Below are 26164 nucleotides of genomic sequence, written 5' to 3' on the forward strand. Positions count from 1 at the left end.
CAAGACCCCATTTTTAAAAATTAGCCAGGCATCGTGACAGGCACCTGTGGTCCTAACTACTTGGGAGGCTGAGGCAGGAGGATCACTTGAGCCCAGAAGGTCAAGGTCACAGTGAGCTGTGATTATGCCACTGTATTCCAACCTGGGCAAAAGAGTGTGACTTTGTCTCAAAAAATAAATATAAACAAAAAATAACAATAATATCAATAAATTGAAGTGCATCACATATTTAAATCCATTAGTTCATTATAATATGAAAACAACACTAATAATTTGTCATCTTCAAAGGATGCTAAAGAACCAATCCTGAATTTTGAAAAAGGGGAAAGAAGAAAGCATTTATTCTGCCTTTCTCCTATGAATATATCTCTGGGTAACCTAAAAGCTGATAAGGGAGATTTCTTCCTTTAAATGTATTTCAGTTTATACATAATAAAAATCATAATATAACCATTTTAATCTCTAATAGAATAGTAGTTCTCTAGCACTGCCTACATCATCAATGGCTACTGACACCTCAAAAAGAGACAACCAGGCATCATGTGCCTCCTCAAAGAAGCCTGAAACACTAGCTGTAAAGTTGTACTGCCAAAAAAGTCAGACCTGAACCTGCTCAGTCCTCCACATCTAACTACAAATTTGCAGTAAATATGGACAGAAGAACACACTTACAAGACACTAGGGGGGATGCAATTAGCAAATTCAGACTGTGGGAAGTTAACAGGACAAACAATCTAACCTATTCAACAAATAAGTTACAGAGAAGATTGGTCGGGAGGTGAGGGAAAGATGGAGAGAAGGAAAAAAGAGGAAGAATCTATTGTTAATCTATTAACATATTTTTTAAGCCAGAAAAATTTGGTGTTACCAACACATTATTTTGCCAGTGTACTCTCAAGTTAAGCCTAACTGAAATGTTTGCTGTGAGAATGCTTTTAAAAACCTAAAATGAACTTACTGCTTTCAAATTATTATTTGCAATTACTGTCATAAACACAAAAGAGAGATAATAGAATAGTTAAGAATTCAGGCTATGGGGTCAGATCCAGCAGGTCCAAATCTCAGCTCTGTACCTAGTAACTATGTAAACCCAAGTAAGTAATTTAACTTTCATAAGCATTAGTTTCCTTATCTGCAAAATGAGGCTAATTATACTGATTTGAAAACATTGTTTTGGCAATTAAATAAGATAGCATACACAAATAATTTAACACAGTCATTCATCAAATATGTTCAATGAATGTAACTATTAGTAGTAGTATAAATACATCATATCAGAATTTTAAAAATACAAATCTGACTAATCACAAAATTCCTACTCAAAAAGTAAATATTATATTTACCACATTCAAACACAGCGAGACCCATTTAAGGAAATACCATGGAAGCAGGGGAAAAAAGTAATTTTAAATATGCTCAGTCAACTTTAAATCTACATTAACAGATAAGACCAAACATTTCCTAACTACAAAGCAAGAGATTAGAAAATCAAATTAGCAATTGTTACTACAAAGTGGCAATCGCCTTGGACCAGAAGTTATCTGTAAAATGGACCCAAATATAATAATTATTAAATAACCCCTTGAGCTTTTAGGATTCTATTCATTCAACAAACAGAAGTTCTATCAGGCACAGATGAAGAAATAAAGGAAGTCTTCTTTGATTTCAAGTAATTCATAAACTAGTGAAAAGAAAAGCAGACAAATTTTAGAAGTGCAAGACAGTATAAATGCTTAGGAGCAGATACAGAGTATTATGGATTCACATAGAAGACATTCCTAAGTCTTGGAGGTGAGAGAAAGGTAGGTGTAATTGGTTTCAAGGCCCTCTCCCCCAAAAAGTGAAGCACGAATTCAATCCTGAAGGAGAAGGAGTTGGTTAAATGAAAAACTGAAGAAAAGTGTGTTGTGTATAGGCAGAAGCATAAGAAAATTGTTGTTAGACAATAACTATTGTTTTCAGGTTCTAGTTAGGAGGAATAAGTTCTAAAGGTCTACTGTACAGCATGGTAACAATAGTTAATAACAGTGTACCATATACTTGAAAACTGCAAAGAGAGTCTATTTTAAATGTACTCATCCCAAAAAGTGATAAGGATGTAAGATGATAAATATGTTATTTAATAGCTTGAATTAATCATACCACAATGTATACATATATCAATACATCATGTTGTGCATCATAAATATGTAAAAGTTGCCAATTAAAAATTAATTTGGGGTAGAAATATTGACTGTCATAAAAATACAAAATAAAAAAATTTTTAATGCATTGTGTTAAGTTGGAATCTCAAGCAAGAACAGATCAGGGGGCTTAGCAGGGACAGAACCTTATACAAATCCTGTTATTCTTCTTAACCAGTTACGGGATCAACAAGGTATTTTGAATTTCTTCTTTCTTTTTTTTTGAGATAGAGCAAGACTGGAGTGCAGTGGGATGATCTCAGCTTACTGCAACCTCTGCCTCACAGACTCAAGTGATTTTCCCACCTCAGCCTCCCCATTAGCTGGGTCCACAGGCATGCACCACCATGCCCTGCTAATTTTTTTTTTTTTTAAGTAGAGACGGAGGTTTCACCAAGTTGGGCAGGCTGATCTTGAACTCCTGGCCTAAAGTGATCCACCCACCTTGGCCTCCTAAAGTACTGGAATTACAGGCGAGAGTCACCACACGTGGCGCCACAAAAAATTTCAAGCAGGACAAAGACAAGATCAGATTTGTGGTTTGAAAACATTACTCTAAAGCAGCAAAATGGAGAATGGAAGGAGAAAAAACCAGAGGAGACTTGGAGCAGGATAAGAGGTATACAGACCAGTAGGAATGCTCTTTCAGTAATGCAGATGAGAAACAGAGAAGGCTCAAATTAAGGCAATAATGGTAGGAATGGTGATGAAGCATCTCTTTCCTTCATTTTCTGTTATTAGAATTCCCTGTTGCAAACCACAGGAAATCAGGGCCAAAGACCCTTATCCTTTTGCTCATAGGATAAACAAAATGTTACCCAATTCCATGCATTCTGCTAGCTTAGAGACTATTACTTAAACTTTTCTCTTAAACCAATCAAAAAATCAATTTGATATCTTAGTTATAAGAGATGAAAAAAATTTTAAAGGCATAACCCCATATAGTATCTATCATTTCTATCAACAGTCACATGCTTGAGACTTTTACTTCTTAAGCAGAGACACACACACATGATATGAAATTTAAGTGTCAATTTTCAATAGAATTCATGCTAATAAACAAGAAGCCAGAAAAAATTCAAACACATCATTGTATCTGCTATTGCTAATTATACATTGGCTTCCTTCAATTTACAAAGACTCCCTCATTTCACTGGGTGTATATGTAACAGTATTTTCCTTTTAGTACTAAAATTCTTATACTATATTTGGTCTTTAACCAAAAGTATTTCATATCATATATGTATATATATATATGACTTTTAAGTATTTCATATTATACATAGGATTTTTTAAGTATTTCATATCATATATATGAAATGGTGAATATATGAAATTCATATATGATATGAAATACTTTTTAAAAATTTAAACACAAATACACTTCCAAATTCAAACTTGCCACATACCTCAGTGAAGAACAGCAACTCTGGCAGGGCTTGTAGGGTCGTTAAAATTGTTTAAAGAGTTGACAAGCAATTAAAAATTCACTCTAGTATTTGAACAATATAAAACCTTTATCTTCAGTTACATGAATTGCCTGATGTACTCTAGATTTATTCCAAAATTACAACACTCTATAATTTCTGCCTAGCAACAAAGTGAATAACTTAAAAGTAAGGAAATTGTTCTAATCAAGGACATAACCTCCCATAGTAGAAAGTAGCATCCCCAAATTTTTTTCCTTGTTAGAATAAAATAACCGAAGAGAGATATTTTAATTCTGAATTGAACTATCTTTAAATATTTCCTGCATGGAGTTCACAGTACTTGGTGATTTCAGTCTCATACACAATATTTTAAAATCAAAATATAATTAGTACATTCATTCATTCCCAAATAGGACACAGCAAACATCAAAGCAAAGCTGTATGTCTGGAACTGGACTAGGTACTGGAGATTAAAAACATGAATAAAATATTATCTCTGATCTCAAGAAAGAAATACTAAAGTCAAGAAATACTAAAATAAATCAGTAATTAAAGGTAAATAAATGCAATAATTAAAGGTAAGATATAAACAAATTATCTAGGTATAAACAAGCAACACAGCAGGGCTTCACAGAGAAAGTGACACCAGCAGAGCTGGGCCTCAGAATAGGCTTTGGCTGCAGTTGATAAGACATCAGTTGGTAAAGGCAATCTGGGCCGGAGAAACTGCATATGCAAAAAAGCACTGCTAAACTTCTAAGAAATGCTTTAGATTTTTCTCTTACACTTTAGAGAAAGTACATGGCTTTAATTTTGTAGTTGTAAAACAAATTTCTTAGTATAAATTAAAACCATAAAACATGATTTCTTTCTCCTTATCCTTAGCCAAGTGAAATTTTAAACTTCTATGTAAAAGTTGGGCTCAGAGTGTTTCATTTTTGTTATTATTACTCCATGTAAATATGAGAATTAAAAAGGGTACCAGTATTTGCTTGATACTAGTCTGTATAAGAATAAATGTAAATAAGTAAACACATGAATTGAAAAATATACAATAGACAAACAAAATATGTATAAAGGAATGTATCCCATAGAACTCATTTCTTTACTAATAAAATCACAGCATGTATGCCAGAAAATGAATTATCTTCACATTTCTTAAACATAAGAATGCTCAAAACTGCTTAAATCTAGCCTTTATGTTTATGGATATATTAGCTACAAAGTAGTTTTATATATATATATATATATAACAGCCACCACAATGGTGAAGACATTCTGACCACAATAGGACACAGCAAACATCAAAGCAAATCCCAGTGCAGGTCAATTGGAAATAGCCTCAACATCCCAATCTCAGAGAGCTTCTCACATTTGGCAACAAGGGGTCACAGTTAAAAAGAATCAGTGGCATCTGCTCTCACCATCCCTCAACATGGAAATATGCCCCCACTTTTTTTTTTGACTCTGCTATGATATTTAACCTTCAAACTCTTCTCATCATTTCCCATAAAGAGTTGTTCCCAACTGTGAGGCAATATAAATGTGAATAGTTTCCTCATCTGTAAAATAAACTGCAATTATAAGACTCTAAGCAAAATGTCTGGCACATAGTAAACACGAAATGAGTGAAACCTTCAACTGATAACAGTTGATTACATAAGATGTGTCAATCACAAATACAATATGTGACAGAAATTGACATTTAACTAATGTTGGTTTCTTATATTGGTTTCGTTCCTTCCTTTGGGCTAGCACACTAGCATGTATTTATCTTGTAATTCACCTAGCAAAGAGTTTCACAAAGGAAACCCATGGTAAATCCTAACTAACTAAATGGCTTCTGTCACTACTTCTGAATATTCACCCATCTCCCAATGCCACATGTGGTTCATAAGTTCTGGCTTGGCCAGTTCAGTTACTGCACACTATAAAAATAATACCCTAAATTTACAAAAAATGGCTTTCTTACCAGGAGCTTAAGCCACTTTTAAACAACAGTTCATTACTGACAATGAGAGGGTCAGGCAAATATACAACCATATTTTCAGGGAAATCCAAGGCTAAGTCTATGGACCTTATACCAACAAAGTCAGCAAATGGCAAAACAAGGACTCCAACTCAGAAATTTTTCCCTGAACTTGAGATTTTTTTCCAACCCAGAATATATTTCCTCAAATGACAAAAGTACACTGATTCCCATCAATTTTCCAAATCTTCACTCAGAAAATATGTAATCTATATACAGTTGTAATTAAATATTTATCAAAGGAACAATGTAAAATTTTATCTTTATTAATCTGTACCAGTGTATCCTTCTTTGAAATGTCTGAGATTAAATTTTGCTTTTTTTAGAAAGGTTGGCTCTATATTAAGTACAATTATTTTTAAACCTACTACAAATAGAATAAATTAAAACTGTAAACAAAATTTAATGTTTTCATCCTATGAGCTTTTTATAGTTTATTTTATTTCCTTTGGCCATTTGCTTTTAATGTACAACCAATGAATAACTGTTTTTTTATACTTCACTTTTAAAAATGCAATCTTCCAAAAGCTCAGCCAGAAATGTCCATTTCAAAAAGCTCACTCCAGTCAGTTGGCTTTGTCAGTGACATATGTGCAAAGTGAAAATTTAACCCATACTGATTTTCTGCAGGTCTGATGGAACTACTTAGCATATTCAACATGATTTCCAGTCCATGCCTCAAGAGGAATGTCCTTCAGCTAGCAAGTGTTTCTTCTATACATCACACTAGCTACTGTTGTTTGAACACTAGAGTTACCTCAGCATGGTTAGAATACAGGTGCATGCTGAGAATCATAAACATTATCCTGTATCAAAATATCATTGAAATATATCTGTATTACGAACATTATATGGAGTCCACATAAAATTTAAGTAATCAGTAGGTAGTGTTTGAGGTGCTAAACATTTTTAATGTTAGCCATTTCTTCTGTTTTCAAAGTTGCTTTAAGCTCAAAACACTTCATAGATATAATAATGACTCATGTAAGCAGAAATGCTGAATGTCAAAAAAAAAAACTTTAGTGTTAAATGAGAAACTGCAAATAATCTTAAATTATGCTATAGCAAATGATTAATAATACACATATAATCTTAAATTATGCTATAGCAAATGATTAATATATAACCTGTTTAGCAAAATGAAAAAATACCATAAATACATGAACATATAAGAAGATTTCAATTCTTAAAATATGTCAAATTTCACCAAATATATTCCTTGCTTTTCCATGGGTTGTATTTTTAGTTGGTTTTCTTTTTTTTTTTTTTTTTTTTTTTTTTTTTTTTTTGGTTAACTTTCTTTTTTTCAAGGCAATCCCAATTTTAGAAAACAATGAATTTTTTAAAAGGCAATTTGGCCCATCCAAGACTTTTTCCTTCATACCATATCAGTAGACTAAGAAAACACAAGTATTTACTGCATCAAATAAGGTCAATATTCTCCCACAAACTATCACTATGTAACGAAGCCAAGCACTAAACTTATTGCTAACACTATAATTAATTTTCAATGAGTTTATTACCTGATTGCCTTTACACTCCCTGTAGATTTCTTTTTTAAAAGATCAGGAATTGTTTTCACAATTAAAAGGCAATTATTTTTTAGCCCACTGGTTTGTTACCTTGATTGGAATATAGTACCTATCCTTTTTTGTATGGAAAAGAATTACTTTTCTTTTTGCAGACACACTAATCCCTTTCCTTGGCAAACAGAAAACATAAAGTTCAGCTTATTTTTTTTAAGAATAGGACTGAGGCCTACGTTTAAGAACGAAAAAAAAATGTGTGTCAACCATGAGTAAGGAACTGCTGCTACTAATGGAAGAACCATTCTGTTTTTAAAGGCAGTATTTAGAAGGGGGTTAGTCTTATTAAAAGCAGAAGTATAGATGTCATTATACTAGCCAAAAGAACAGTGTGTACATTATGACATTGTATATTTAACAAGAACACTGAAGGCCCAGTGGCCTAGTGTCAGAAGTATGCATTGCCTTGTAAGGGATCAGAGTTCAAGGTCATTAAACAAAGCCTTTGATCCTCAAATGGCCAAGCATAAGGAAACTAGTAACAATGAACTACAGATGGCAATAACAACCCTTTCCCTGCTTAATGCAAGAATAAGTATTCGCGCTTCTCTTTTAGGTTAGTTTCCTACAACACAATATTTGAAAGATAAAAGAAAATTCAAGAAAAGTAACTAGTACAAATCTAAGGGAAAAAAAATCTTACATTTCTATTTATACGTGTTTAATCTAACAATAAAATTATTCTAGAGCTTCTCCTCTTCCAGCTTCTACCATGTCCACTAGTTTACCATGTTGGCTCCAACAAATGTGAGAGAAAAATCCAAAGTTTATTCCTCTTATCTAATAGGGTAGTGGGAAGGTGAAGTAAATTCGGGCTCTTTAGGCTATTTATTTGAGAATAAATACCTCCATTCACATGTGAATATAAGAATATGGATCCAGTCAATACTAAATGCATTCTGAACTGTTTTCTAGGCATGAGAATAAGTTTCTACAGAGCCAAGCATAGCTTTTTCTTAATCCCCAAATGGCAAAAAAAGATGCAAAAGCTGCACAGGTGCAGTTAATTACCCAGCAATGGGCTCAAACCTACAGTAACAGCTTTGTTAATATTATTGTACTTAATTAAACTGAACATCTCCAATCCTTAAAATAATTTTATTCCCTCTTACAAGGCATTCATACCATTTCGGCATACCTTAGAATTTATCTTATTTACACATAAGTAGATAAAATGGTAAAGAAAGACAACATATCAGAGAGAAAAGGATTGGAGAGCCAAGAAATAGTAACGTACATAATTCAAAATCTCTTCGTCAAACTATCATTAATTTAATTCAAAAAAAACTTTTTTCTAAATATCTGGATAATTACTTGGAGGGGAAAGTGGTTTCTCAAACTAAATAAAGAACAGGAAATTTATTTTGTAACTGATGGTATTTTCATCTTAAATTCATTCTACATTGAACAGTGATTATGTATCCACTTAATGTTTCTATTCTTTTCCTAATATCTTAAGAATTACAGACTATCGAGGTCTGAATGAATGTTAAACTTTGTTCCTTCTTTATTCTTCCAAGTAAACATACTATAAATAGAGCAAAACAAAAATATATAAGCTTGGCCTTATAGTCTACAAATACATAATTGATCCTGAGGTCAGACACTCAGGTCCCCTTGGAGATACTTGTTCTCAATTCCAGAGAGGTGAGAAAATGCTGACCTAAAGAAACATTTATAACACCTTTGTAGAAAGATATCTTCATTTATGTAGACGCTCCCAATTTTTTATAGGTTACCTAAAAAATATATATAGTAGGCCCCACTTATCCACAGTTTCATTTTCTTTTTTTTTTTTTTTTTTTTTTTTTTTTGAGACGGAGTCTCGCTCTTGTTACCCAGGCTGGAGTGCAATGGCGCGATCTCGGCTCACCGCAACCTCCGCCTCCTGGGTTCAGGCAATTCTCCTGCCTCAGCCTCCTGAGTAGCTGGGATTACAGGCACGCACCACCATGCCCAGCTAATTTTTTTGTATTAGTAGAGACGGGGTTTCACAATGTTGACCGGGATGGTCTCGACGCAGTTTCACTTTCTTTAGTGATGCGTAACACAAGTACATAGTTTCAGGGTACACGTAATAATTTAGTACATTCATATACTTTTTAAGATCAAATCTGTGTAAAATGAGTTATCCACCACCTTAAATATTTGTCTTTTTTATGCCAAAACCCTTCAAATTCTTCTCACTATTTTGAAATATATAGTGGATTACTGTAAACTATAATCACTCTACTGATCTATCCAAAACTACATCTTATTTATTTCTTATTAATGGGTACATACCCTATATTTGTATCAATTAATCAACTTCTCTTCATGTCTCCTTTCCCCTATCCTTCTGGTCTCTGGTAACTCTCTTCTGCTCTCTGTCATCATGAGATCTACTTTTTTAGCTCCCACATATAAGGGAGAACATGTAATATTTGTCCTTCAGTGCTTGGCTTATTTCACTTAACACAATGACTCCCAGTTCCATTCAAATGGCTGTAAATAATAGGATTTCATTTTTTATGGCCGAATAATATTCCTGTGTGTGTATGTGTGTGTGCCTGTGTGTCTGTGTGTGTCTATGTGTGTGCATTTCTGCCCAGACCAATCTCCCGAAATGTTTCTCCAGTGTTTTCTTTAGTAGTTTATAGTTTCATGTCTTAATCTATTTTCAGGTCTTATAAGTTCTTAATCCATTTTGATTTGATGTTTGTACATTGCAAGAGACAGGAGTCTAGTTTTATTCTTCTGCATACTGTTACTCAATTTTCCCAGAACCATTTACTGCTTCTTCATTGTATATTCTTGGCATCTTTGTCAAAAATGAGCTGACCATTCAAATATAAATTGAAACAGATTTATATCTAGGTTTCAATACTCTGTTCCATCGGTCTATGTGTCTGCTTTTTATGCCAGTATCATGCTGATTTGTATACTATAGCTTTGTCATATATTTTGAAGTCAAGTAGTATGATGCCTCTAGCTGTGTTCTTTTTTCTAGGGATTGCTTTGGCTATTTGGAGTCTTTTGTAGTTCCATATAAATTTTGTTTTTTCTATCTCCATGAAGAATAACCTCATTATTTTGAAAGGGATTGCACTGAGTTTGTAGACTGCTTTGGGTGGTATTGATATTTTAACAATGTTCTTCCCCTCTATAAGCATGGAATATCTTTCTGTTTGTGTGAGTGTATTTTCTTTAATTTTTCTCATAAGTGATGTATAGTTTTCCTTGTACAGATCTTTCATTTATTCGGTTAAATTAAGTCCTAGGAGGTAGACCAAGATGACAGAATAGACGCCTACAGACAGGCTTCATCCTCCTGGCAGGAACACCAAATTTTAACACCTACCTGCCCACCAAAAAGGACTGCCACAAAATCAGATGAGCAACCACAGTATCTAGTTTTAACTTCCTGTCACTGAAGTTTAACTAGTTTTAACTTCATATCACAGTACAACCAAAAATCAGATGAGCAACCACGGTAACTTCATATCACTGAAGAGGGTCAGAGACACAGTCTTGAATCACAGATGCCATCCCTCCCTCATACCCCAGTACAGAGTCTGTACACTTCATGAAGAGACAGCACAGTGACTTGGGGACTTTACATTGAACTCAGTGCTGCTGTGATACAACATAGAGCAAAGCCATGGTGGGCTGTCAGCACTCACGAAAGGAGGGAGCACCTGGACCAGACCTAGATAGAGGGGAATCGCCCATCCCAGTGGTAGAAACTTGAGTTTCTCAGCAAGCCTCACCATCACAAACCAAAATGCTCTTGGATCCTAGACACGCATGAAAAGCAGTTTAGGACACTGGTATGCAATTCCTAGGCAACTCCTAGTGCTAAGCTGGGTTAGAACTAGAGGACTAGGGTGGCATGTGAGCTAGGAAGACACAATCCAGGGTGGCTAGGGAAGTGCCTGTGTCATCCCTACCCCAACCCCAGGCAGTGCAGCTTGCAGCAATGAAAGTGACTCTATCCTCTGCTTAAGATGAAGAGAGTGAGGAGTAAAGAGAACTTTGTCTTGTGTCCTGGATGCCACCTTCGCCACAGCAGGATAGTGCACCAGGCAGTGTCATGAGGCCCCCATTCCAGGACCTAGCTCCCAAATGACATTTCTAGACACACCCTTGTTCCCTTTAAGGCACAACCTGCTGCCTTAAAGGGAAAGACCCAGTCTTAGTAGGATTCATTACATGCTGATGAAAGAGTCCTTGAGCCCTGAATAACCAGCAGCAATACCCAGGTAGTAGACAGTGGGTCTTGGGCTCTGAGACATGCTAATGACACACGTGACCCAACACATTCCCAGCTGTGGTGGCTATGCTTAAAGACTCTGTTTGAGAAAAGCAGAGGGAAAAGTAAAAGGGACTTTGTCTTGCACCTTAGGTACCAGCTTGGCCACAGTGAGATAGAGCAACAAGCAGGCTCCTGGGGTCTCTAAGTCCAGGCTTAGACTCTTGGACACCATTTCTGAACCTGCCCTGGGCCAGATGGGAGCCCACAGCCCTGAAGAGTGAGTCTCAGACCTCTGGCTGAAGAGACTTTGGACTTCAAGTGAACATGGGCAGTGAGTGGTCTGGCAGAACCTTTCTGTGGGTCAGTGGTGGTAGTACCCATAGGAAGAGGCTCCTCTGCCTGGAAAGATGGGGGAAGAGCAGGAAGGACTTTGTCCTGTGGTTTGAGTGCCAGCTTAGCCACAATAGAATTGAACATCAGGCAAATTTCTAAAATCTCTGTCCCTGACTGGGGCCTGGGGGCTCTTGCCATCCTGAAAGAAAGGACACAAACCTGGCTGGCATCCCCACCTGCTGATTATAAAACACTAGGGCATTGAGTCAACATAGGAGGTAGCCAGGTAGTGATTACAGCAGGCCTTGGGTGACACCCATTACTACACTGGCTTTAGGTTTGACCCCATACAGTCGGAGTGTTGGTGGCCACAGGGCTGCTTCCATCACCAAACACCCAGTTCCAGGTGGCTCAGCACAGAGAGAGAGAGAGACTACATTCAATAGAAAGTAAGGGAAAAGAACATGAGTCTCTGACTGGTATTCCAGAGAATTCCTCTAGATCTTACCAAAGACTACCAAGGCCATACCTCTACCAGACTGCAGAAACCACAGTGATATTGGGCTTGAGGCTAAAGTCCCTTTGAATACCTGAAAGCCTTCTCAAGGACAGGCACAAATAAGCCCAGACTGTGAAAACTACAATAAATATCTAACTTTTCAATGCCCAGACACTGACAAACATCTACAAGCATTAAGATCATCCAGGAAAACAAGATCTCACCAAACAAACTAAATAAGGCACCAGGACCAATCCCAGAGAAACAGAGAGATATGTGACCTTTCAGACAGAGAATTCAAAACAGATGTGTTGAGGAAATTCAAAGAAATTCAAGATAACACAGAGAAGGAATTCAGAATCCTATCAGATAAATGTAACAAAGAGATTGACATAATTAAAAAGAATCAAGCAGAAATTCTGAAGCTGAAAAACACAACTGACATACTAAAGAATGCATCAGAGTCTCTTAACAGCAGAATTGATCAAGCAGAAGAAAGAATTGGTGAGGTTAAAGATAGTAAGACTTCTTCTAAAAAAAAAAAAAGAAAATACACAGTCAAAGGAAACAGAATAATAAAATGAAGCATGCCTACAAGATCTAGAAAATAGCCTCAGAAGGGCAAATCCAAGAGGTATTGGCCTTGACGAGGAGGTGGGGTGGGGATAGAAAGGTTATTCAAAGAGGTAATAACAGAGAACTTCCCAAACCTAGAGAAATATATCAATATTCAAGTACAAGAAGGTTACAGCTGATTTAACCCAATTTAGACTTCCTCAAGGCATCTAATAAACTCCTGAAGGTCAACAACACAGAAAGAATTGTAAAAGCAGCAAGAAAAAAGAAACAAGTAACACACAGTAGAGCTCCAATACATCTAGAAACAGACTTTTCAGTGTAAATCTTACAGGCCAGGAAAGAGTGGCATAAAATATTTAAAGTACTAGAGGAAAAAAAAAAAACTTACCCTTCAATAGTACATCTGGCATAAATATCATCTAAGCATGAAGGAGAAACAAAAAATGAGAGATTTCATCAACACCAGAACTATCCTACAAGAAATGCTAAAGGAGTTCTTCAATCTGAAAGAAAAGGATGTTAACAAGCAAGTAGAAATCATCTGAAGGTACAAAACGCACTGGCAATAGTAAGGACACAGAAATATTATAACACCATAGTTGTGACGGGTAAACTACTCAATTAAGTAGAAAGAATGATGAACCAATCAAAAATACTAACTACAAAAAATTTTCAAGACATAGTATAATAAGACATAAAGAGAAACAACAAAAGTTAAAAAGCAGAGGGATGATAACAAAAACAAACAAAAAAACAGGATAATGAAGTTGAAGTGTAGAATTTTCTTTTTGCATGTTTGTTTTTTGTTCATGCAATCAGGGTTACACAGTCACCAATTTAAAATAATGGGTATTAAGACAATATTTGCAAGCCTTGTGGTAACCTCAAATCAAAAACATACAAGAGATACACAAAAAATAAAAAGCACGAAATTAAAGCATACCACCAGAGAAAGTCACCTTCATTAAAAGGAAGAGAAGATCACACAACAACCAGAAAAAAATAACAAAATGTCAGGAGTAAGTCCTTATTTATCAATAATAACAATGAATATAAATAGACTAAACTCTCCAGTTAAAACACAGAGTGGCTGAATGCATGAAAAAACAAGAAACGATGATCTGTTGCCTACAAGAAATGTACTTCACCTAAAAAGATACAAATAGACTGAAATCAAAGGAATAAAAAAAGAGATTCCATGCAAATGGAAATCAAAAAAAGAGCAAGAGTAGCTGCACTTATATAAAGCAAAAGAGAATTCAAGACAAAAACTCTAAGAAGAGACAAAAAAGGTCATCATACAATGATACAGCAGTCAATCCAGCAACAGGGTATAATGATGTATATACTCAACACTGGAACACCCAGATAAGTAAAACAAATATCAATAGAGCTAAAAAGACAGAACTCAACATAATAGTGGCTAGAAATGTCAACACCCCATTTTCAGCATTGGACAGATCTCCTAGACAGAAACTCAACAAGAAACATTGAATTTAATCTGCACAATAGACCAAATGGACCTAACAGATATATACAGAACATTTCATCCAAAGGCTGATACACATTATTCTCAGCATATGGATCATTCTCAAGAACAGACCATATGTTAGGTCACAAAACAATTCTTAAAACATTCAAAAAACTTGAAATAATATCAAGCATCTCCTCTGACCACAATTGAATAAAATAAGAAATTAGGGCTGTGGACAGTGGCTCATATCTGTAATCCCAGCATTTTGGAAGGCCAAGGTGGGTGGATCACAAGGTCAGGAGTTCAAGACCAGCCTGGCCAACATAGTGAAACCCCATCTCTACTAAAAAAATATACAAAAATTAGCCGGGCATAGTGGCAGGTGCCTGTAGTCCCAGCCACTTGAGAGGCTGAGGCAGGAGAATCACTTCAACTCAGGAGATGGAGGTTGTGCTAAGCTGAGATTGCACCACTGCATTCCAGCCTAAGTGACAGAGCAAGACTCCATCTCAAAAAAAAAAAAAAAAAAAACAAGAGGAATTTGGGAAACTACACAAATACATGGAAATTAAACAATATGCTCCTGAATGACCGGTGGGTCACTGAAGAAATAAAGAAGGAAATTGAAAAAGTTCTTGAAACAAATGAAAATGGAAACACAATGTTTTGGAAATGTTCCATTTCCAAAAAATATGAAATACAGTGAAAGCAGTACTAAAACAAAATTTTATAGCTATAAGTGCCATCAAAAAAGAATAAAAACTTCAAATAAACAAACTAATCATGTATCTTAAAAGAAAAGCAAGGAAACCAAAAATCAGTAGAAGGAAAGAAATAATAAAGATTAGAGCAGATATAAATGAATTTGAAATTAACAAAACAGTACAAAATATCAATGACACAAAAAGTTGGTTTTTTAAAAAGATAAAATTGACAAATCTTTAGCCAGACTAATAAAAAAAGAGAAAAGACCTAAATAAATAAAATCAGACAGGGAAAAGGAGACATTACAACAGACAATGCATAAATTAAAAGGATCAATAGGGGCTACTATGAGCAATTATATGCCAATAAATTGAAAAACCTAGAAGAAATGCATAAATTCCTAGACACATACAACCTACCAACATTGAACCATGAAGAAATCTAAAACCTGAACAGACCAATAACAAGTAATGAGATAGAAGCCATTATAAAAAGTCTCACAGTAGGCCAGGTGCTCATGCCTGTAATCCCAGCACTTTGGAAGGCCAAGGTGGGCAGATAACCTGAGGTCAGGAGTTCAAGACCAGCCTGGCCAAAACAGTGAAACCTGTCTCTACTAAAAAGACAAAAATTAGCCAGGCATGGTGGCACATGCCCATAATCCCAGCTACTCAGGAGGCTGAGGTATGAGAATTGCGAGAACCCAGGAGGCAGAAGTTGCAGTGAGCCAAGATCGTGCCATTGCACTCCAGCCTAGGTGACAGAGCAAGAATCCATCTCAAAAAGAAAAAAAAAAAAAAGCCCAGGACCCACTGGCTTCACTACTGAATTCTACCACATGTTTTTTTTAAAAAAAAACTAATACCGCTTCGCTGACGCCTCGCAGCTCTCGTCAGCCTCTGGCCAGCCATCTCCTTAACACCAAACACCATGCCTTCAATTAAATTGCAGAGTTCTGATGGAGAGATATTTGAAGTTGATGTGGAAATTTCCAAACAATCTGTGACTATCAAGACCATGTTGGAAGATTTGGGAATGGATGATGAAGGAGATGATGACCCAGTTCCTCTACCAAATGTTAATGCGGCAATATTAAAAAAGGTCATTCAGTGGTGCACCCACCACAAGGATGACCTTCCTCCTCCTGAGGATGATGAGAACAAAGAAAAGTGAACAGATGATATTCCTGTTTGGGACCAAGAATTCCTGAAAGTTGACCAGGGAACACTTTTTGAACTCATTCTGGCTGCAAACTACTTAGACGTCAAAGGTTTGCTTGATGTTACATGCAAGACTGTTGCCAATATGATCAAGGGGAAAACTCCTGAGGAGATTCACAAGACCTTCAATATCAAAAATGACTACTGAAGAGGAGGAAGCCCAGGTACACAAAGAGAACCAGTGGTGTGAAGACGAGTGAAATGTTGTTCCTGACACTGTAACACTGTAAGGATTGTTCCAAATACTAGTTGCACTGCTCTGTTTATAATTGTTAATATTAGACAAACAGTAGACAAATACAGCAGCAAGTCAATTGTATTAGCAGAATATTGTCCTCATTGCATGTGTAGTTTGAGTACAGATTCCAAATCTATGGCTGAGTTTCTTCTAGTATGATTGAAAGTTTCTTTTTTCTTTGCTCTGAATAAAACTGAACTGTGGGTTCTCTATAAGTGGCATTTTGGGCTTTCCCTCTTTTTTGTAAAGTAATGTCTGCCTAGTTTATTGTCCAGTTAACTTCAGTGACCTTTTAAAAGTTGGCATTGTAAATAAAACAACCTGCAAAAAAAAAAAAAAACCTAATACCAATCCTACTCAAACTATGCCAAAAAATAGGGGGAAAAAAGGAATACTCATTCTGTGAAGTCAGTATTACCCTAAAAAAAGACAAAGATACGTTAAAAAAAAAAAAAAATTACAGGCCAATATCTCTGATGTATATTGATGTAAAAATCCTCAAAAAAAAAATTAGCAAATTCAACAATTGATCATCCATCACAACCAAATGGGATTTATCCCAGGGATGCTAAGATGGTTCAGTAAACACAAATTAATCAATGTGATATATTGACAGAATGAAAGTCAAAAACCATTTGATCATTTCAACTGTTGCTGAAAAAGCATGTGATACAATTCAACATCCTTTCCTGATAAAAATCCTAAAAAAGCTGAGTGACAGACTCACAGTTAATATCATACTGAATGGGGAAAAACTGAAAGCTTTTCCTCTAAGATCTGGAACATAACTAAAATGCCCACTTGCATGACTATAATTCAACATAGTACTGGGTGTCCTAGCTAGAGCAATCAGACAAGAGAAAGAAATAAAGGGCATCCAAAACAGAAAGAAAGAAGTCAAATTATCCTTGTTAGCAGATGATATGACCTTATGTTTGGAAAAAGCTAAAAAGACTCCATTTGAAAAAAATTATTAAAACTGATAAATTCTGTAATATTGTAGGATACAAACTCAACATACAAAAATCGGTAGCATTTCTATATGCTTACAAAGATATTAAAAAAATTAAAAAGTAATTCCATTTAAAATAGCCACACATAAAATTAAATACCTAAGAATTAACTTAACCAAAGAAGTGAAAGATCTCTACAATGAAAACTGTAAAACACTGATGCAAGAAATTAAAGAGGCCAGAAAAAATAAAAAGATATTCCACATTTATAGATTTCAAGAATCAATACTGTCAAAATGTACATACTACTCAAAGCATTCTGTAGATTCAATGCCATCCCTATCAAAATATCAATGACATTCTTTACAGAGATTTTTTTAAAATCCTCCAATTCCTATGGAACCACAAAAGACCTAGAATAGCTAAAGCTATCCTGAGCAAGAAAAACAAAACTGGAAGAATCATATTACATAACTTCAAATTAAACTACAGAGCTATGGCAAACAAAACAGTATGGTACTGGCATAAAAACAGGCATACAAACCAATGGAACAGAACAGAGAACTCGGAAACAAATCCATACGTATACAGTGAATTCATTTTCAACAAGGATATCAAAAATATACAGTGAGGAGAAGGACAGTCTTTTCAATAAATGATGCTGGGAAAATTAGATATCCACATGCAGAAGAATGAAACAAAACCTCTATCTCTCACCATATACAAAAATCAAATCAAAATGCATTAAAGACTAAAATCTAAGACTTCAAGCTGTGAAACTACTACAGAAAACCATTGAGGAAACTCTCTAGGATACTGGACTGTGCAAAGACCTCTAGAGTAATATCCCACAAGCACAGGGAACCAAAGCAAATATGGACAAATGGGATCACATCAAGTTAAAAACCTTCTGCACAGTGAAGGAAACAATCAACAAAGTGAAGAGACAACCCATTGAATGAGAGAAAATATTTATGAACTACCCATCTGACAATGGATTAATAATATATAAGGAGTTCAAACAATTCTATAGGAAAAAAATCTGATAATATGATTTTAAAATGGGCAAAAGATATGAAAAGACATTTCTCAAAAGAAGACATACAAATGGCAAATAAGTGTATGAAAAGGTGTCCAACACCACTGATCATCAGAGAAATGCAAATCAAAACTACAAGATATTATCTTACCCCAGTTAAAATGACTTTTATCCCAAAAATGGCAATAACAAATACTGCTGAGAATATGGAGAAAAGGGAACATTAGAACATTGATGGTGGAAATAATTAGTATAACCACTATGAAAAACAGTTTGGAGGTCCCACAAAAAACTAAAAATAGAGCTACCATATGATCCAGCAATCCCACTCCCAGTTATATACCCAAAAGAAAGGAAATCAGTATATCGAAGTGATATCTGCACTCCTATGTTTCTTGCAGCACTATTCACAATAGCCAAGATTTGGAAACAACCTAAGCTTCCATCAACAGACAAATGGATAAATAAAACGTGGTTACATATATACTACAGAATACTATTCAGTCATAAAAAGAATGAGATCCTGTCATTTGCAACAACATGGATGTAACTGGAGGTCACTATGTTGGTGAAATAAGCCAGTCACAGAAAGACAAATGTCACATGTTCTCACTTATTAGTAGAAGCTAAAAATTAAAACAGTTGAACTCATTGAGATAAAGAAAGATGATTACCAAAGTCTGAGAAGGATAGTTGGGGGATAGGGGGAGGTGGGTATGGCTAAATGCACAAAAAAATAGAAAGAATAAATAAGATATAGTATTTGATAGCATAATAGGATGACTATAGTCAGTAATAATCTAATTGTATATTTTTAAATAACTAAAAGAGTATAATTAGATTGTTTATAATACAAAGAATAAATACTGGAGGTGATGGATACCCCATTTACCCTGATGTGATTATGCATTGTATGCCTGTATCAAAATATTCACATGTACCCCATAAATATATACCTTACTATGTATCCACAAAAATTAAAAATTTTTAAAAGCAGAATCTTTCTGAACTCAGAAAATAACAGTGGTTACTCACTTCCCCCTACCCTCCTAGAAAAACCATAAAACCACACTGAATCCATACCTTCTGCACTACTAGGAGAAAGAACTTTGCTGCCTACACTATATGTAGAAAAAAAAGAAACAAATTTCAATGGCACTTCTGCCATCAGCCCACTGCTACTACCACAAACTTCAGGGTATCGAGAGTGAGGAAAGGAAGGTTTATAAGATTCTGTGAAAAAGAACAGAAGAAAGTAAAGGGCCATGTAAAGCACAGACCAATCACCCCAGAAGGAAAAAGTGGAACAATAAATGCAAAAATTTTCAACATGGGTTGGATCTATAAGTTCAAAGTTCTGGCTACACAGAGAAGGAATCTGAAAGTGTGCAGCACTGGAAGTAGCAGCCTCAGGGAACACGAATACTTAGAGGAATTAGCTAAAAAAAGAAAACAGAGACAGAGGTTTGTTTATCATAGGGAAATAGTCAAAATCAATTCTGCAGCTACTTTAGATGTATTGTAGAAATGAGCAAATGAATATGTGGCTTGATGTTGAAAGTCAGATATCCACTTAGAAGAAACATATAAATATCGAATAGGGGACAGCAAGATAAGTTATATCTATATGTATAAGTGTGCACATTTATGTGCACATGTGCATGTATGTATATGTTTATGTACAGTATGTACACATATGTATATGTGTATATACATGCATATATTTCCTAGCATTGTCCCTGAAAGGGCCTAGAAGTAAAGATACCATAGTAATGGGATCACACTTAGCATCTAGATCTTAGTCTCTAATACTATTTAGACGGCTGCGGCAGGATAGGTACCAGATTAGCCTGGAACATCTTACTATGCTAGAAGGTAAAGAAATGCTAACAAAAAAAAAAAAGAAGACATGTCACAAGAACATCACTAATGGGTTATCAATTCAAGGGTAAATGTTGATGAAAACCAAAATATTTACACTTCCTTACTAGTGGCAAGGCATAAAACACCAGTAATTAGTAATTACACAGTGGAGAAATCAAGCAACAAGTTTAACCAGAAGATAAAATTAGTCATCAATGTGGATGCTTCTATGTGATAATATAGGAAGAATGCAATATCACCTATTCCTGGTAGTATTTTGGACAACAATGTAAAGTCTTGATTTAATCAAAGGGAATCAAGAGACAAAATGAGAAAAATAATTTAAATGGTATGGGAGACTATATTCTTCAAAGACATCAATGTCATAAAAGACAAAGAAAACTTGAGAACATTTTTCAAATTAAAAGATAAAATTAATCATCAATGAGGATGCTTCTATGTGATAATATAGGAAGAATGTAATATCACCTATTCTTGGCAGTATTTTGGACAACAATGTAAAATCTTGATTTAATCACAGGGAATCAAGAGACAAAATGAGTAAAAAAAAAATTAATGGTATGGGAGACTATATTCTTCAAAAACGTCAATGTCATAAAAGACAAAGAAAACTGGAGAAAATTTTCCAAATTAAAAGAGGCTAAAAGACATGATAATTTGATGCAATGCCTCTCCCTAGAGTAGCTTCTGTAATAGTTGGGATGGAAATGTAACCATTGGGATGGGAAATAATGTGCCACAAAGCACATTATTATATTATATTATTAGACCAACTGACAAAATTAGAATTTGGATGATAGAACAGATTAAAATGTTATATCAATGTAATTTTCTGAAACTGATATCTGTACTATGGTTATATAAGAATTTTTCTATTCATGAGAAATACATACTTTCACACTGTTCAGGGATAAAAAGTATACACATGAGACAGAAAGAAGAGAGGGAGAGGAAAAGAGCAAATAAGAGCAAGAGACAGGAAGAAAAGATAAAGCAAAAAGGTAAAAATATTAATAGGCAAATCTGGATAAAGGGTCAAAGTTACTTCTTATTTTTAACCTCAGAGAAAAAGAAAGGAAATACAATCATGTCTCAGCTATCAGTAGTGACTACAGTGTCATAATAATATAAATTCTTATGTCTATTATGGAAAAGGCCAAGCTGCTATCCCAAAATACAATGGCTTAAATTAGTTTGTACTTAACTTTGCTAACTATAAAGACAGCTTCTTCTCTTAATCATTCCCACACTTCTATAAGTAACCCTCTGCTTTAAAATCCCTTCACTTGAATCATCTGCCATCTACTTCCTGCTGGGTCATTAACTGATAGAGTACCTGGGGATTTGTAGAGATTTGGGAACTGGTTTGCTTACGCGTTTTTGATGAATGTGCAGATGACTTCCCTGCCAGGGAAAAAATGAAACAACAAAATATGGGACATGCAATGGAATCACAATTATTAAAATTATCACTGCGCAGTGTGAGATGAAGTGCCAGTGAGGGACAAAGCTTTGAGATAGGTGACTACTGCACTTAATTTTTTGATAACAATAATAACTAGAAAGATGGCTGAGTGGGCTATCTGCTCTAATTAAACACTTATAAAATAAAAAAGGATTGAGACTTCCTACTGTCAAATCAAGATAGAGGTAGAGAATCCAAAAGCTTCTATAATGACCACTTAACAGAATGACATTTCACCAAGAAAAAGGAAAAACACGAATTTTCTAGAGTTCATTAATCCCTAAGAATGCTAAATGCCATTTGATCCACCAGTCAAAATGAGGCATATGGAATGCCAGTAATAAGTGAAGCCTTAGGCTCAGGTCTTTCTTACAAGTCCAATGGGTGCATAGACCCATCCTACTATTTTTTTCCCACTTGTCAAATGCACAGTTGGAACAGACATATTCATCAACTGGAAGAATCTGTATATTAGCTTCTTGTCTAATAAAGATCACTGTGCAGGCTATTAGATAAAAAGGGCTAACTGGAATCCCAAACCCCACCAAAATAGCATGCTAAATCAATACCCACCCTAGGAGAACTGCAGAGACTAGTGACACTATCAAACGCTTGAAAAATGAAACAAAAATGCATCGTTATTCGATACCCACTTTGACCTGTGAAAGAGCCAGATGGATCTTGAATAATAACCATAGATTATCATAAACTTAGGAGAGAGTCCAATTGCACTGCTGCTACTCAAAAATACAGTATATTTCTGGAAAAGGTCAATACAGCCCACGAAACCTAGTACAAATCTATTTACCTGGCAATTATGCTTTTTTTAATCCAAATTAATAAAGACAATCAGAAGTATCTCCCTTTGACTGTCAGGAATAGCAGTATACCTTCACTCTTTTGCATTAGGGCTATTTCAATTCTCCTGCTCTTTGTTATGAGACAGTGCTCAGGGACCTTGATTGTTTGATATCCCAAGAAACATAATGCTGGTCCAGTACATCAATTATGTTATTATTAGTCTTGATGTGCAAGAAGTGGCAAGAACCCCCATAAAAACCCAAGAGCTGTGATGTTTTCAGGTAAGTCTGGAGCATGTAGGGATTCGTCTCTGAAGAAAAAATGTTGTTTCACCTTTCGCTGCCTACAAAAATAGAAAATCCACAAAACTCAGAGAACCTTTGTGAATCGCAGAAGCAACACATAGCACAATTCAAGTAGAGATGCTAGTTTTAAGTAGAGCCCACAGCAAGAAAGGGCTCAGTGGCTGATACAGGTTGCAATGTAAGCTGACCTGCTTATGACCCAGCACACCCAATGGTACTTGAATTATCTACAGCAGATAGGTCAACTGTATATAGCCTCCAGCAACTCTAGAAAGAGACTCCACAAACCCTACAGTCTTCTCTCAACAATTATTTTCCATTTGTGACACAGCTCCTCTTTCCACTGGGCCATGGTACAGATGGAACAACCAGCTATAGGACAAGAAGTGACTACGTGACCAGAGATGCCCATCATAAAATGGGCTACTTGATCTACTGAGTCATGAAATTGGGTATGTGAAGCAACATTCCATCATTAAATAGAAATAAAATACATGAAGAGGAAAAGAAGACATAAATTTAATGAGCAAGTGGGTCGAACTCCTAAAGTATCTACCCCTGCTGCTTCACCGCCTCTTTCATGACTCATGAGGAGTTCCTCATAACCAATGAACAAAAGGAAAAATACACAGACCATACACAGATGGGTCTGCATAATATGCTGGTACCTGAAGTCAGCTATAATATCAGTTTCCCACTCAGGGGTATCCTTAAAATACAGTTATAAAAAGAAATTTTCCAGTGGGTTTAATTTGAGCAACACATCTGGAGGTCACTTTACTGGGAATGGAACATGACCTGGGATTTAGATTTACACTGATACATGGACAATAGCTAATGGGTTAGGGTTAAGGAATTAGAAAGAACAAGACTGAAATACTGATTAAAAAGGAAGTCTAGAGGGGAAGTATATGGCAGAATTTTTCATAATGAACACATACTGTGAAAATACTGGAGAATCCGGTTCCCAGGAAAAGAAAGCTTCCACCAAGGAATACAATCATGGTTCTACTAAATTTGAAGTAGAGATTTCTCTGGTTGAGACTCCACCACATAGGGGTGATAAGCTGAGAAGGTTAATGTACTGAAGAATGGTTGATCCTTATTTCTAGGAGAAAACTGAATGGCTGCTTTACAATAGGAACAGGTGGGCTATGGCTAAAATCCAAGGGAATCATTGGGCTGCCTCTTACCACAGTATTCCTCTCTCTGATAAAATCGATGGGAAACTACAGTAATTCAGTAAACACAGGCCCACTAAAGACTTAAATCTTTTGGGCATAAAGGTAAAGAATTGTGACCAACCAAAGTACTGGAAAAACTAAGGGGAACATGAAATGGGTGGTGGAGAAAGGAAGTTATGATTATCAATGTCAGCCTCTTCACTAGCTACAACGGTGGAGACTGTTACAGCTAAGAATATTTTATACTAGTCAATTATTTCTCCAAACACACCCCTTTCCCTGCCATCTTGTATGAAGGAAGTAGTGATGGCTACATGCAACTTTGGTTTCAAATGGGAATATGACTGAAATATTATCCCATGACAACAAGGTAACTAATTGGACTTTGTGTCTCATCTGGGGGTGGGAGATCTTCATCTGAATGAAGAGAAGGAGGAAGGACCTTGCTCCATGGCCGTCTCTCTTAATAAGCCCTCAAAATAATATCATTTCCTCCTCCTGGCCCATCACCCTAGAAGTGATAACAGCTTCCACTGCCAATAATCTGTGTGTTTCACTATTTGTTCCCTTAACCCTGCCTACACTTCCATCAGTGATTCCTTCACTAAAATATCTTTTTCTTTTCTTTTTTTTTTTTTGAGATGCAGTCTGACCCCATCGCACAGGCTAGAGTGCAGCAGAGTGATCTCGGCTCACTACAACCTCTGCCTCCTGGATTCAAGTGATTCTCCTGCCTCAGCCTCCTGAGTAGCTGGGATTAAAGGCTCCCCACACCACACCTGACTAATTTTTGTATTGTAGAGACAGGGTTTCACCATGTTGGCCAGGCTGGTCTAAACTCCTGACCTCAGGTGATCTGCCTGCCTCAGCCTCCCAAAGTGCTGGGATTATGGGCATGAGCCACTGTGCCCAGTCTAAAATATCTCTTAATCATCCAAGACACGTTCTATTTCCTTCTAGGATGCTGACTGACACAAATTATATGTGGAAATTAGAAAAGTAGTGTTCCAATATAATAAAAATAAATAAAGATGGTTAATTTCTAATAAATCTTACATGCAACCTACAGAGCAGCATTTTTCATACCACAGTCTGCTGAACTCCCGTGGCTCCTATATGAGAATTATCTGGGGTACATTAAAAATGCATATTCCTGACCTGTACCCCAAGCTTCCCAAATCTGAATTTCTGGAAGTGAGGCCCCAGAAACAACACTTTTAGTAAGCCCAGAAAAGTCTTTGTACACTAAAATGTAAGAACCACTATTCTAGAGCAGTGGTTCTCAAAGTGTGCTTCCCCATGCCAGCAGTATTGGCATCACCTGGAAACCTGTTAAAAATGCTAACACTGGCCGGGCGTGGTGGCTCACGCCTGTAATCCCAGCACTTTGGGAGGCCAAGGCAGGTGGATCACAAGGTCAGGAGTTCAAGACCAACCTGACCAAGATGCTGAAACCCTATCTCTACTAAAAATACAAAAAAAAAAAAAAATTAGCCAGGCACAGTGGCAGACACCTGTAATCCTGGCTACACAGGAGGCTGAGGCAGAAGAATCACTTGAACCTGGGGGGCGGAGATTGCAGTGAGCCAAGACTGTGTCACTGCACTCCAGCCTGGGCAACAGAATGAGACTCCATCTCAAAAAAAAAAAAAGAAAAGAAATGCTAACACTGGAGCCTCATGTCAGTCCTACTGAATCAGAAACTCTGAGAATGGGGTGACCCAGCAATCTGTGTTTCGATAAGCCTCCCAAGTGATTTTGGTAGACATTAAAGTTTGAGAACCACTATTCTAGAGTTTTGTCTCTTTTCTCTGTAGCAAACATGTAGTTTTTATCACCCAGCATGTATTCCCAAATTCTATGTGATTCAAATAAGACTAACTACCTTACCAACCCCTACCACCTACCAAAGAGCTGAGGACTTAACTAAAACGTGGGCCCATAGAGTATACCATCCTTTGATACTAGTGGTGGACTCCAGAATTAGCATATGACCCAAGCTGGGCCACTCAGAGCCCTTGGC

The 26164-nt window shown here is 36.0% G+C and overlaps 1 protein-coding gene and 1 pseudogene across 6 annotated transcripts in view; one reads left to right on the forward strand and one right to left on the reverse strand.

Annotated features, from left to right (window-relative positions):
- Nucleotides 1-26164, reverse strand: part of BBS9 (Bardet-Biedl syndrome 9) — a 726661-nt gene that overhangs the window by 628976 nt on the left and 71521 nt on the right. The gene's annotated exons all lie outside the window — the stretch shown is intronic.
- Nucleotides 15967-16828, forward strand: LOC105723359 (S-phase kinase-associated protein 1-like; annotated as a pseudogene).

This window comes from Aotus nancymaae, unplaced genomic scaffold, assembly GCF_030222135.1.
Source record: "Aotus nancymaae isolate 86718 unplaced genomic scaffold, 86718_ANA_hifiasm-v0.15.2.pri h1tg000025l, whole genome shotgun sequence".
In the NCBI taxonomy this organism is placed as follows: Eukaryota; Metazoa; Chordata; class Mammalia; order Primates; family Aotidae; genus Aotus; species Aotus nancymaae.